A 13405-nucleotide genomic window follows, 5' to 3' on the forward strand; every position below is an offset into this window, starting at 1 on the left:
CACTGTCTTTAAAAAAAAATTTTTTTTTAACGTTTATTTATTTTTGAGAGACAGGCATGAGCAGGAGAGGGGAAGAGAGAGGGAGACACAGAATCCAAAGCAGGCTTCGAGCTCTGAGCTGTCAGCACAGAGCCTGATGTGGGGCTTGAACCCACAAACCGTGAGATCGTGACCTGAGCCGAAGTCAGACGCTTAACCAACTGAGCCACTCAGGTGCCCCTGTTATACACTCTCTTAATGTGATTTTACAGTTACGTTTTATCTCAGAGATTTGTAATCATCTGGTCTTTAAAAAGTTTCAGAAGGTATATAATGTCAGTCATTAGATCAATGAATATTTATTAAATCAAATAATTAGATATTACTAATTAGATGCTTTTTGTTACATGCCAGGCACTGCTGTGATGCCTGAAAATACAATGTTGATCAAGAAAAAAAAAAAAAGAAAAGGTGTCGCCCTCAAGAATTATGGAAACATGTTCACCACATAACCATATATGAAAAACCCCCAAAACATGAAGCTGTATATGCTGGAAGAAAATGCACAAAATTGTTAAAGGCATTGTTAAAGGCAGTGTTAGGGTGTTTTATGTGGTTCTTTACAGATTTCCATGTTTTATTTTTTCCAGAAGTTTCCAATTTGCATGTATTTCTTTCACAGTCAGAGAAATATATTTTAAAGAATCAAATAGTAGCTCTTTGTCTGAGCTTGAAGCATGTTGAATTATATGAAAAGGGAAGAAGGTCATTATACTGGAGGAAATGAAATGTTTCCGGTGGGGAAGAAAGGCTTGGGCAAGCTGTTTTATCCCTGACACTAAACCGTGATTCTATGGAATTCTCAGAGAAAAGGCTTCTCAAAGGGCACTGCATGGAGGTGGGAGACATCTTTTGTCACACTACCAGGGAGAATATTAAACAATATACTTCAGGGGAAAGAATACTAGAAGCCAGGTACACACTAGCGGTTTAGTCCTCAGGCTTTAGAGACTGACACCTAGGCTCAACCCCTTTCTCGCTGTGCAACCTTGAGAAATATACTTGCCTTTCTGAACTTCAGTTTCTCCATCTATAAGTGGAAATAAGATAGATATCATATCATTGGGTGGTTATGAGAGTTAGATAATGTATATAAAAAGTACAAAATTGAAAACAAAAATTAAAAAAAACCAAAACTTAAAACCATGGTTGTCACATAGTTGCGCTTAGTTTATGTTACTAATTCTCACTTCCGTGAGAACCTAATTCTCACTTCCGTGACCATCCCCCTCACCCCCACACACAGTCCACACACATATTAGCACTTGCACACTAAAAACGCAGGTTATGCCAGAGAGAACATGTCGTCAATGCTGTTTCAGGCAGTCATGCAAATTAGTTCATTTACCCTAAATTGGACTAGAAATAGAACAGCCCTACATATTAAAATATAGGGGCGCCTGGGTGGCGCAGTCGGTTAAGCGTCCGACTTCAGCCAGGTCACGATCTCGCGGTCCGTGAGTTCGAGCCCCGCGTCAGGCTCTGGGCTGATGGCTCAGAGCCTGGAACCTGTTTCCGATTCTGTGTCTCCCTCTCTCTCTGCCCCTCCCCCGTTCATGCTCTGTCTCTCTCTGTCCCAAAAATAAAATAAAAACGTTGAAAAAAAATTTATAAAATATAATGATAGGGAATGAACCCCATGACCTTTCCTTTCACATTATTGCTCAGGTGTCTTCCCTGCCCATAGAAATAGGTCCTGGGATGCCTGGCTGGCTCAGTCAGAAGAGCGTGCAACTCTTGATCTCGGGGTCGTGAGTTTGAGCCCCACATTGAGTGTGGAGATTACTTAAGACAATGAACTTAAAAAAAAAAAAAAAAGAAATAGGTCTTAACATTTTACTATATCTATTACTTTATTTTTCAAACTCCTTAAAAGTAACCAGTAGTGGAAGGACTCTGAAGAACAACGGCCACATAGTAATATAAGAGAGTTTAGCCCCAAATGCCAGAGGTCCCAAATAAGCAAAGGCTTGGCTGCTCCCCTGACATGTAACCAGCCCAGCTATCTAATTTGAAGAGACCACATGGGCTCAGCATGGAGGATACCCATGGCACCCGTGGTGACTTAACCCTTACCCACTGTCCAGCACCACAAGTTTGGGGCTTCAGCACTTTGATACTTTGAGGAACCATTTGCCAAAGACTGTATCTTTGTGTAATAATGGAGCACGTGCTAGATTTTGAAGGAAAGTAAAATAGTTCATTAAACTACCAGTGAAATCATAAGATCACTTTCCAACAAGTAGTTTGACTGCTGAGAGCCATCTCGCAATCACGAAGGAAGCCAGACTGATGCAAAGCCAGCACAAACAAGAAACAGAAAGAAGGAAAGCCATAGCCCTGATCCAACTATGCCTGAAGCTTGGAACCACTTCTGGACTCCTCAATTATATGGGCCAATAAACCCCAATGCTTTTTAAAAAATAATGGATAGTTTAAAAAACAATGGATAGTTCATATTGCATATATTAGCGAAGCAAACAGATATTCAGTAGAACAAGTGAGTTTCCTATTCTGGTTTTGAAAACTTAGGGAGCATGAACTTATGCAGAGTCACACCAAAGTTTTTGCAGTAGTGTGTTTGTTCCCTATCACTAGCAATTCCAAATTTGATTTCTTTTGGAATATGTTTTGGAATCTTAACTCAGATTCATTTAATATATATTACAAATCTAAGCCGTAGGTAATTTTACTGGTGAACATATTTCATAAGTCAACTTATTGGTTGGAGGTTTGGAAGGCTCACCAAGTGAAGGAATTGCTGCTGGGTAAGAGGTGCCAGAGCACCGGCTGACCTGGGGCTCCTGCCAGATCAGAGCCGGCTGAGGGAACAAACACTGTTTCTAGGGTGTCACTCACCCATCTTTCTTCTGTGGATTTGTTGCTGGAGGGAACATACCAAGCACTAAGGAAAGGGGAAGTGAGCTACATTTTAGATAAGGAACTGTTTGACTTAAACAGGATTTCTCCATGCCCTTCTCTTTGATCTCGGAGAGAATAAGAGGAAAGAAACATGCCAGTGGAGAGGTAAATGAGAAGAGCGGCCATGTCTGTGCCTCATGAATGCCGAGAAACTTGAGACACTGAATACTTCTAACTGGCTCTTGCTTGTTTAGAGTTAAAAAGCCTCCTTCCCCAATAGTAATGGAGAATTGGAAAACTCCAGGCAAGGCTAGTTCAAAGCAGGTACCAATTTGACTTATCAATGTAATTCATTTTATCTGGTAGCCTTGAAAAGTTAATGCCTTTTTAAAGAAGGTAGGATCAGAGGGTAAATAATGGATGGCTTGAGGTATAATGATTGGGGATGGCTTGGGACATACACCCCCTCCTGGGTATAAAACAACCGGAGATTTCATTGCATTCGTAATCAAGTACATCTCCCCAGCCAAGAATTGAAAGCACTCCATGAATTGGTCCATGTTTCTTTTCTAGCCTTGTCTCCTTATCCCATACCTTTCATGCCATTTATTACCTTTGGGCTTTTGTTCAAGCAGCTCCATTCCTGCCTGGAATTTCCTCATGTCTCCCTTCCCCTAGTATCTGCCCTGTATCACAGTTGTTTATGTGTTTATCTTCCATGCTTGGTTTCCTGCTCAGAATGCAAGAACCATGCCTCTTTCAACTTTGAGCCTCCATCTATGAACTTTGCACATATTTTATATAGATCGTAGACTCAGTGCCTTCCCATTTTCTTATAGTATTATGTACTACCCGTAATAATAGTTCCCCTTTATTCACTCAAACACTTTTTTTAATGTTTGTTTGTTTGTTTATTTTAGAAGAAATTCTTTTATTCTGATAAAAGGCATCTAAGAAAAACCTATAGCTAACATAATTCTTATTGGTGAAATACTGAATTTCCTCCTAAGATTGGGAATGTGTTCAGGATGTTTATTTATTTTTGAGAGAGAAAGAGATGGAGCACAAGCAGCGAGGGTCAGGGAGAGAGGGAGACATAGAATCAGAAGCAGGCTCCAGGCTCCGAGCTATCAGCACAGAGCCCGATGTGGGGCTTGAACTCACAAACTGCAAGATTATGACCTGAGCTGAAGTTGGACGCTTAACTGAGCCATCCAAGAGCCCCATATTCACTCAAACACGTTTTTAAAAGCTCTACATATATCAACTCATTTAAAGCACACAACACTGCTATGAGGTTGGTTACCATTATTATTCACAGTTTATAGCTAATAAGTAGCAGACAGAGATTTGAATCTAGAAAGTCTGGTTCCAGAAGAGTCTCATCTTTTCTGAGTTTGGTATCTACATGACAAGAAGATTAAATCAGAAATGACAAGCTGCTGGTTTTTTCTACTGTCTTTTTTTTTTTTTTTTTTTTTTTTTTTTTTTTTTTTTTTTGAGTCTCAGGAGGTCTTAAATATCAAATCATTTTATCTGGAAATCTTGTGTAAAATTGGACTGGAATGACTTCAAGACAGTAAGATATGGATTGTGTTTTCAAATGGCATTTTTATGAAAAATCTAATTATGCCTTTTCAGCATCCAGAACTCAACCTAAGTCCCATCATCCACAGCTGTACCACTGTGAGCAAAAATCCAGGGCCAAAGAGAGACTGAGAGAATAAATACTCCTGGAAAGTTGTTTCTAGCCAGAAAGTAAATATGGTCAAACAATGGAGCATGGTTGTGGTATTTTTCAGATATGAGCTGAATTCAGCATGGTGTGTTACCAAGCTCAATTTACTCAGCACGAAATGTTCCAATTCACAGGGAGATGTGGGGAAGAACCCCAGTTTCCTTTACTTGCAACTGGAAATTTTGGAGGAAGATTAAGTTCAAAAGTTATTTTCCTCAGTCTAAAGTTTACTTTTGGGTTTTAAGGACTTCGTGGCTTCTCAGGACATCAAGGCAAAGCATGCTTGCCGTTTTCACTGTGAAGTTACACTAACTCCAGTGGTTTTTAGCAGCACACAGTATAAGGCTGCCTTTGTCAGCAAGCTGTCAGAAATAGACTTGATTAAACCCTACTCAAGGTCTGATGTTTAACTTCTTAAAGTAAACATTTGCAGATCACGGTGTAGGTTTTAATATGACTTCAGGTGAAGAGGTAAAAGTATTAATGGTAAACTACACATTTATGTGGTCAATGTATCAGTTCCCTACCTTAAAGGGTTGAAAGTGAATTAAAACTATGAATGAAATCGGTCTCTCAGGTTCTCAACTATACATTCGTAATAATTTCAAGAAAAATGTAACGACATAATTTCAACATGACACTATGATTTTTCAAATCTTAAAGTCTGCAGCAGAAAACTACAAAATCTTTAAAAAGTTATAAAAACATTTTAGGTTTGTTTTTTAAATTTCTAGGACTCAGTAGGAATCCAAACATTCTAGTAAGTTGCTAGATTTCTGGAAATAATTACCTGCAAGGAGATTAACACCTCTCAACTAGTCAATGGCCCAGCTGTATGCTATTGTTTGTTGGTAAAGGAGCTATTCATTCATAGAGCTGAACCCACCAAGCCAAACAAAGAGACTCTTGGTGGATGTTCAGGTAACCCCAAGCCAAGAAAAAAGGATTGCCTCATTTCCTCAAGGCTGAACTTTTGATCAGTGCTGTGTGGTCAAGCTAAAAAGCTTTTAATGGCATTTCGGAAGCCACCACCAAATATCCTCCACTAAGGAAGCAGGGTAACAAGATCAATGGAGTCAGGCAGGAATTTAAGGAAATTCGCCGCTATTACTACAATATGCATTGAACTCTTTTTGACATCAAGGCTGATGAATATTTTACAAATAATAAAAAAGTATCCACTTTGGCAAATCTGAGGGTGTGATATGGGTTTGTTCATAACAAGCTTTTCGTAACTAAAATGCGGTTGAGTTTGCAAGATGCTGGGGTACAAGAGAGAAAAGATTGACAAAGCTCGTGTTCCTAAGGACCTTATATTCTAGTGCTGGAGACTGACTGTAAACATCTTTTTAAAAATATATTTTAACTAATTGTGATTAGTGTTTTGAAAGAAATAGGGTACTTAGGAGAAGATAACAGAGGGAAGCTAATTAAATAAGGTGATCAGGGAAGTCCTTCCTGAGCTGGGGACTTTTAACCTGAGATCCAAAAGATGAAAAGCCATTCATGGGAAATCGTGTAGGAAGAACAATGTAGGCAGGGGCATTTTGCAATTGCAAAGGCCCTGCAAAGGAAAGGGCCTGGCATGTCATAAAAGAACTGACAGAATTCTCAGATGCCAGAAGCATCAGGACCAGGGAGGGTGGCATGAAATGAGGTTGGAACGATAGGTGGATACAGGTCTTAACAAAGAAACTTTTCTCAAAATATTTCACTATAGGAAATATATCTTATATCACATTCAGTAAACAAAACAAAATGCACAAAACAAAACCTACTCTTATAATGTATAATGCCTATCACATGTTCTATTCTGTTCTATAATTTTATTTTCAAATGCTGATCACTATTGGGGCACCTGGATGGCTCAGTTGGTTAAGTGTCTGACTCTTGATCTCAGCTCAGATCATGATCTCACAGTTTGTGAGTTCAAGCCCCACATCAGGCTCTGCGCTGCCGGCATGGGGCCTACTTGGGAATTTGTCTCTTCCTCTCTCTGCCCCTCCCCTGCTCATGCTACCTCTCTCTGTCTCTCAAAATAAATAAATAAACTTAAAAAAAAAAAAAAAACCTCATGCCAAAATAAAATAAAATGCTGACCTTTACCTACTAAATTGATTTCCTGACCAACTAATGGATTTTTGCAAAAATACAGATAAAGGTCCTTGTAGGCCAGGGTAAAGAGTTTGGAAAATTATTGGAAGTCTTTAAGGAAGGGGGAGCATGTTTAATAAATAAAATCATTTTAGCTGCTGTAGGAGGAATGAATTGAAAGATTACAAAAATGGAAGTGTGAGGATCATACATGATATTATTGCAGAAGTCCAGGTGAAAGATAATAGTACCTTGGGCTAGGGTGGTGGCAATCAAGATGAAGAGATATGTTCAGATTCAGGACATATTTTAGAGGTAGAACCTACAGGACATAACGATGGATTGGGTGGGTGAAAATGAAGGAGAAAGAGGCATCCAGAGTTAGTCCCAGGCTTCTGGTTTTGGTAACTGAGGAATGGTAGCACTATTTATAAGGATGTGGGGGACTGGAGCAGAACAGTGTATATGGTGAAAAATAAAAAACCCTACTTGAAACATATTAAGTTAGAGGACTCTGAGTCATCTAAGCAGTGAATTATACAGCTGGAGTTCGGAGAAGAAAGCTGAGGATCATTAAAATTAGGGTTTTAAACAAATAAGTGGTATTTAAAGTCACAGAAATGGATGGATTCATCTAGAGAAGGTATGGATATTGAGGAGAAAAGGAAGGGCTCAGGAAGGACTTCCAAGGAGCTCCCCTGTGGAAAAGTGGGATAGAGGGGTTAGGAGGAGCTAGCAAAACCGATCAAAAAGGACCTACCTTGGAATATGAGCAATGTCAGCAGAGTGCACTCTCCTGAAAACCACAGGGCAGAGTGTTTCAAGGAGGCAAAAGCTGTGTTTGAATACTGTTGAAGAACCAAGCATAATGAGAACAGAAAGTTTCCCATGTGGCACTATGGAGGCCTTTGGTAAACTTGACAAGGGTGTTTGAGTATAGTTGAAGGAACAAAAGCTAGATTAAACCCTATAACCAAAATTTCCACCCCTCAGTCATTGGAAACAAGAAACTCTTGCATGAGTGTACCAAGAGACTCCTACACAAGATGGTCATAACTACTTTCTCCTACACAAGATGGTCTTGTGACAGAGCTACCCAGGGGCCCCTCGTATTTAGACTTTTAATCTACCTAGAATTAATTTTGTGACCTGGTGAAATTCTTTTATTAATTGTTAAAGTTGATCTGTCATTTCTTTTGAATTTTTGCATACACAATCATGGCATCCATCTCTGAATAATATGTGTCTTACTTCTTTCTTTCCAATCCTTTTACTTTTTCTTTCTTTTTCTTTCCTTATTGTACTGGTTATGTTCCCAGTTCTATGCTAAATAGGAGTTGTAAGAATGAGCTTCCTTGTTTACTACAAATCTCTGGGGAAAAGCATCGAAACTTTCACCATTAAGTTAGATGTTTAATGTATGTTTTGATAAATATCCTTTATCATATTAAGAAAATTCTAGTCTAGTTTGTAGAACTTTTTCCTTGTTTAAAATCATGAGTGGGTATTGAATTTTATGATTTTTTTCTTTTGTATCTATTGTGATGAACATTTGGTTTTCTTCTATATTTTGTTAATTTTCAAATGTTAAACCATTCTTGCTTTCTTGAAATAACTCCAACTTGATCATAACGTATTATCTTTTTATATATCACTGGGTTTGTTTGCTAATATTTTGTTTAGGATTTTGTGTATAGTTCATCACAGACATCTGTGATTCTTTCTTTCTTCCTTCCTTTCTTTCTTTCTTTCTTTCTTTCTTTCTTTCTTTCTTTCTTTCTTTCTTTCTTTCTTTCTTTCTTTCTTTCTTTTGTTATATGTCCTCGGTTTGGATGTCAAAGTTTGCTGGCCTCATAAAACAAGTTGGGAAGCATATATACTTTTTTCATTGTCTGGAAGTGTTTGTAAGGTATTTTATTTCTTCTTCTTTAAATGTTTCATAAAATTTACTGGTGAAGCCAAAGGGCCCTAGAATTTTCTTTGTGGAAAGGCTTAAAATTAAGAATTTTTTTTTAAGAACTTTTTTTTTATTAGATCAAGACTTGGCTAAATTGTGTTTTTCTAGGAATTTGTTCATTTCATCTACGTTTAAAATTTTATTGTCATAAAATTGTTCATAATATTCTCTCATTGCTTTTTTAGTGTCCATAGTATCTGTACTGGTATCCTTTCTTTATTTTCTAATCTTGGTAATTTTGCCTTTTCTTTTCTTAATGAGTTTTCCTTAAATTTATCAATTTTGAGTTAAAGAAAATCAACTTTGGCCCTATCGATCCTTCTTTATTCTGTGCTATTTTTTATTTCTCTAAGTTTTGCTGTTATCTTTATTATTTCATTCCTGCTAATTTGGTGGAATTAAATTTGATCTATTTAAAAAAATTCTGAGATGTGTACTCAAACAATTAACTCTGTTTTTTCTTCATTTCCTGTATATGCTTTTGCTCATATAAAAATTTTCTCTATGCATGGATTTAGCTATATCCTATAAGTTTTCATATATGGGACTTTTATTATTATTTGATTCAGATGTTTTCTCATTTTAGCTGTGGTTTATATTTTTTAACCCATGGGTTAATTAGAAGCATTTTGCTCCATTTCTAAATATTTGGAAAATATTTAATTATCTTATGGAATTCTTTTTAGCTGTGTTTCACTATGATCAGAGAATATACTGTGTGGTTTCAGATTTTTTGAAATTTATTGAAATTTGCTTTATGCCTAGTATATGGTCTATTTTGGTAAATGTTCCATGTGCACTGGAAAAGAAAGTCTGTTTTTCAGTTGTTGGGTAGAGTGGTCTCAAACATCAATTCTGTCAAGGTGCCTGGGTGGCTCATTTGGTTAAGCGTCCAACTCGTGATTTGGGCTTGGGTCATGACCTCACAGTCATAAGATTGAGCCCTGTGCAGGGCTCTGTGCTGGGCATGGAAACTGCTTGGGATTCTCTCTCTCTCTGCTCCTTCCCCTCCCCTGTTTGTGCACATGCTCGCTCTCTCTCAAAAAATAAAAAATAAAATAAAATAAAATAAAATAAAATAAAATAAAATAATAAAATAAAGTAAAATAAGATATCAGTTCTGTCAAATGTGTAGCTGTGTTGTTCACACTTTCTCTATTTTTATGGGTCTGTCTGTTCTACGAGTTGCTGAGAGAGCTGTGTTAAAATAGCCCAGTGTATTTGCAGATTTGCTATTCCTCTTTTTACTTATTTCAAATTTTGCTTTTTGTATGTTGAGGCTATGATATTAGTTACATACATATTTAGAATTGTAGTATCTTTTTGGTGGATTTCCTCTTTTATCTTTACAAAATATTCCTCTTTAGGTGTAGTAATATTTCTTGCCTTCGTGTCTGCTTTGTATAATACAAAAACAGCTACATTAGCCTTTTTTGATTAGTGTATGATTTATCTTTTAACATCTTTTTATTTTCAACCATTCCATATGTAGCTAAGTTGTGTCTATTATAAGCAGCATATACTTATATTTTTTTTAAAAACCCAGTGTGTGAATCTTTGTCATGTAATTTGATTATTTAGACTTATTTACATTTAACGTTCTCACATTTGGGTTTAAATATACCATGTTAATACTTGTTTTCAACTTTTCTTACCTATTCTGTGTTCCTTTTTCTCTCTTATTTTCATTTGGATTAAGATTTTTTTATTTCATTTTTTCCCCCTCAAATAACTTACTGATTATATATTCTTTTGCTGTTCTTCTAGTGGTTGCCCTGGAGACTACCATATGCACTTTTAGCTTTTCTTTTCATTTTTTAACTTGTGGTACAATATACATAATATAAAATTTACCACGTTAGCCATTTTTAAGTGTACAGTTACCGGCATTAAGTACTCACACTGCTGTGCAAACATCAGCACCATCTCCAGAACTTTTTTCATCTTCCCAAACTGAACCTCTGTGCCCATTAAACAATAACCCTCCATTTCTCTCTCCCCTCAGGCCCTGGAAACCACCATTCTACTTCCTTATATGTGAATTTTGACTACTTTAGGTAGCTCATATAAATGGAAGCACACAGTGATTTGTCCTTTTGTGTCTGGCTAATTTCACTTAATAAAGCCAAAGTTCATCCATGTTGTAGCATGTGTCAGAATTTCCTTCCCTTTTTGGGCTGAATAATCTCATCATATGCATATATGACATTGTTTATTCATTCTACTGTTGATGGACACTTGGGTTTTTTTGTTTTACATTTTATTTTTTCATTCTACTGCTGAAAAACACTTGGGTTTCTTCTATCTTTTCTTCTGCCCATCTCTTCTTTCTTCTACCATCTGTCTTCTTCTGTGGCTATTGTGAATAATACCACTGTGAACACGAGTGTACAAACATCTTTCTGACTCTGCTTTCAGTTATTTTAGGTGTATTCTCAGGAGTGGTATTGCTGGTTCAGATGGTAATTCTATTTTTAACTTTTTAAAGAAACTCCAGACTTTTCAAAGCAGCTGCACCATTTTACATTTCTACAACAATGCACAGGGTGCCAATTTCTCCACATCTTTACCAACATTTGTTATTTTGTTTGTTTGGTTTTTTTTTGTTTGTTTGTTTTTTTGCTTGGTAGTAGCCATCCTAATGGTTACGAAGTGTGGTTTTTAATCTTTTGTTGTTGTTGTTGTTCATTTATTTATTTTTGGATAGAAAAGGAGGGAGAATGTGAGTGGGGGAGAAGCAGAGAGACAGGGGAGAGAGAATCCAAAGCAAGCTCCTGTCACAGAGCTGGACGTGGGGCTTGAACTCACAAACCACAAGTTCATGACCTGAGCTGAAGTCAAGAGCCAGACACTTAACCAACTGAGCCACCCAGGTGCCCCTGTAGTGTGGTTTTGATTTGCATTTCCATAATGATTAGTGATGTTGAACCACTGTTGACCCTTTAAAGTTTCAAATATGTAACTTTTACTTCTTCCCAGGTAATGGAAGGACCTTAGAACACTTGATTTCCTTTTTCTCTCTTACTGCCTATGTGCTACTATGTAATTTAATTCCAGATATATTTTTAAATTCCATGAGGCATTATTATTGCTTCATAAATTCACTATTGATGTATTTTCCTGAAAATAAAAGCTAAGAAACACGCTCTGTGCCACATTTGCTATCTGCTCTCATGTCCGTTTTTCTCCATTTCGCTGCTTTTCACCAGGATTGCATTTCCCAGGCTCCATTCCTGATTGATCCTGTTAGATTCATACAAATGGGAGGCACAGGCAAAACACTGGAAGGTAGCAGAAAGGGAGAAGTCAAGCAATTCTCCTTTTTCTCCCTCTGCTTCAGGTAATATCTCCAGCAGTCACTCCCTGTGCCTTCTCTGTGGCTGTAGTTCCTACTGGGTGCCCTTCTTCTCTGGGATCCCAGCACCCACTGGGCACTTCTTACTGTGGTTCTAGCCCCATGATGCATGGCCCTGGCCTCTAGGCTCTGATAGGAACTCCCCATCCCATTGCCTCTGCCAAACCCTGGGCTGCCACACTGTCCTTGTGAGGTTTCTCAGGGCCTTCATCATTTACATAACTCTCTGTATTAAAGTCCTTTTGTTCATAGTTCTTAGAGTAGTTTCCATTTCCTGACTCTACAAAATACATTTGCCCACCACAGTATAGCATTAAGAAGCTATTCAATAGTTATCCTGAACAGAGATCCAAAAAGAGGAATGCAATAAGGTGTGTGTTGATTTTAATTCTATTATAAACCTCGGAAGCCTCAAATCAATGTTTGCCAAATAGGAAAAAAATAAATACATTGGTATTTAGGGGAAGGAAATGTTATTTTTAAGAATCTAAGCTACATATTTAAAACAATAGAATGCTTAAAAAAAAACACCTTAAGAATATATAAAAATAAGCCAGTTTCCTCTGAAATACTGCATTATTCCCTTTATGGAAAAAAAAATAGGTTAATATCTACCTAGAAAATTAAAATATTCAATTGTGTTTTTAAAAACAAATTTAAATTTATTAAGTTTTAAAATTTTTATTTAAATTAGGTGATAAAAAATTATGGGGCACCCGTTATGTGCTAGGTAAGTATTATGCAGCATATAGAATGAATAAGACAAAAATAATTCAAAAGACAAAGCAAAACACAGGAAGAAAAAAAAGCACAAAAGAATGTCTGGAAAAGAAGTTCATGTATAAGATTACCCATCACTTAAATTAAATTTAACTAACATTTATATAATACCTATTCTATTTTATCATGGAATCAGAAGGAAGATTTAGTGTTGGGATACTAGTGATACAATACTCATTTCATTGTTTACCACTTTCCCTTTTACTCCCCCCATTTTTGCGACACTGGACTTACTGCTATTCTTTGAAGCATGCAGCAGAGACAATGCAAGATAATACATAAAAATAATACATAAAATACAAGTATGATATATAAAAATAACAAAATATATTGATGATGGGTGCCAAGTTCCTTAATTTTTGGAGATGCAGATATGGAAAAGGACAAAACTAGAATGAACACTTTGGATTCAATTGGAATTAGAAGTATTGGTGTGGGGGCATCAGTTAAGCTTCCCAGTTTGGCTCAGGTCATGATCTCGCAGTTCATGACTTCGACCCCCTCATCAAGCTCTGTGCTGACAGCTCAGAGCCTGGAGCCTGCTTCAGATTCTGTGTCTCCATCTCTCTCTGCCCCTCCC

Source organism: Puma concolor, chromosome E4 (genome assembly GCF_028749965.1).
Source record: "Puma concolor isolate L17-30 chromosome E4, mPumCon1.1.hap2, whole genome shotgun sequence".
In the NCBI taxonomy this organism is placed as follows: domain Eukaryota; kingdom Metazoa; phylum Chordata; class Mammalia; order Carnivora; family Felidae; genus Puma; species Puma concolor.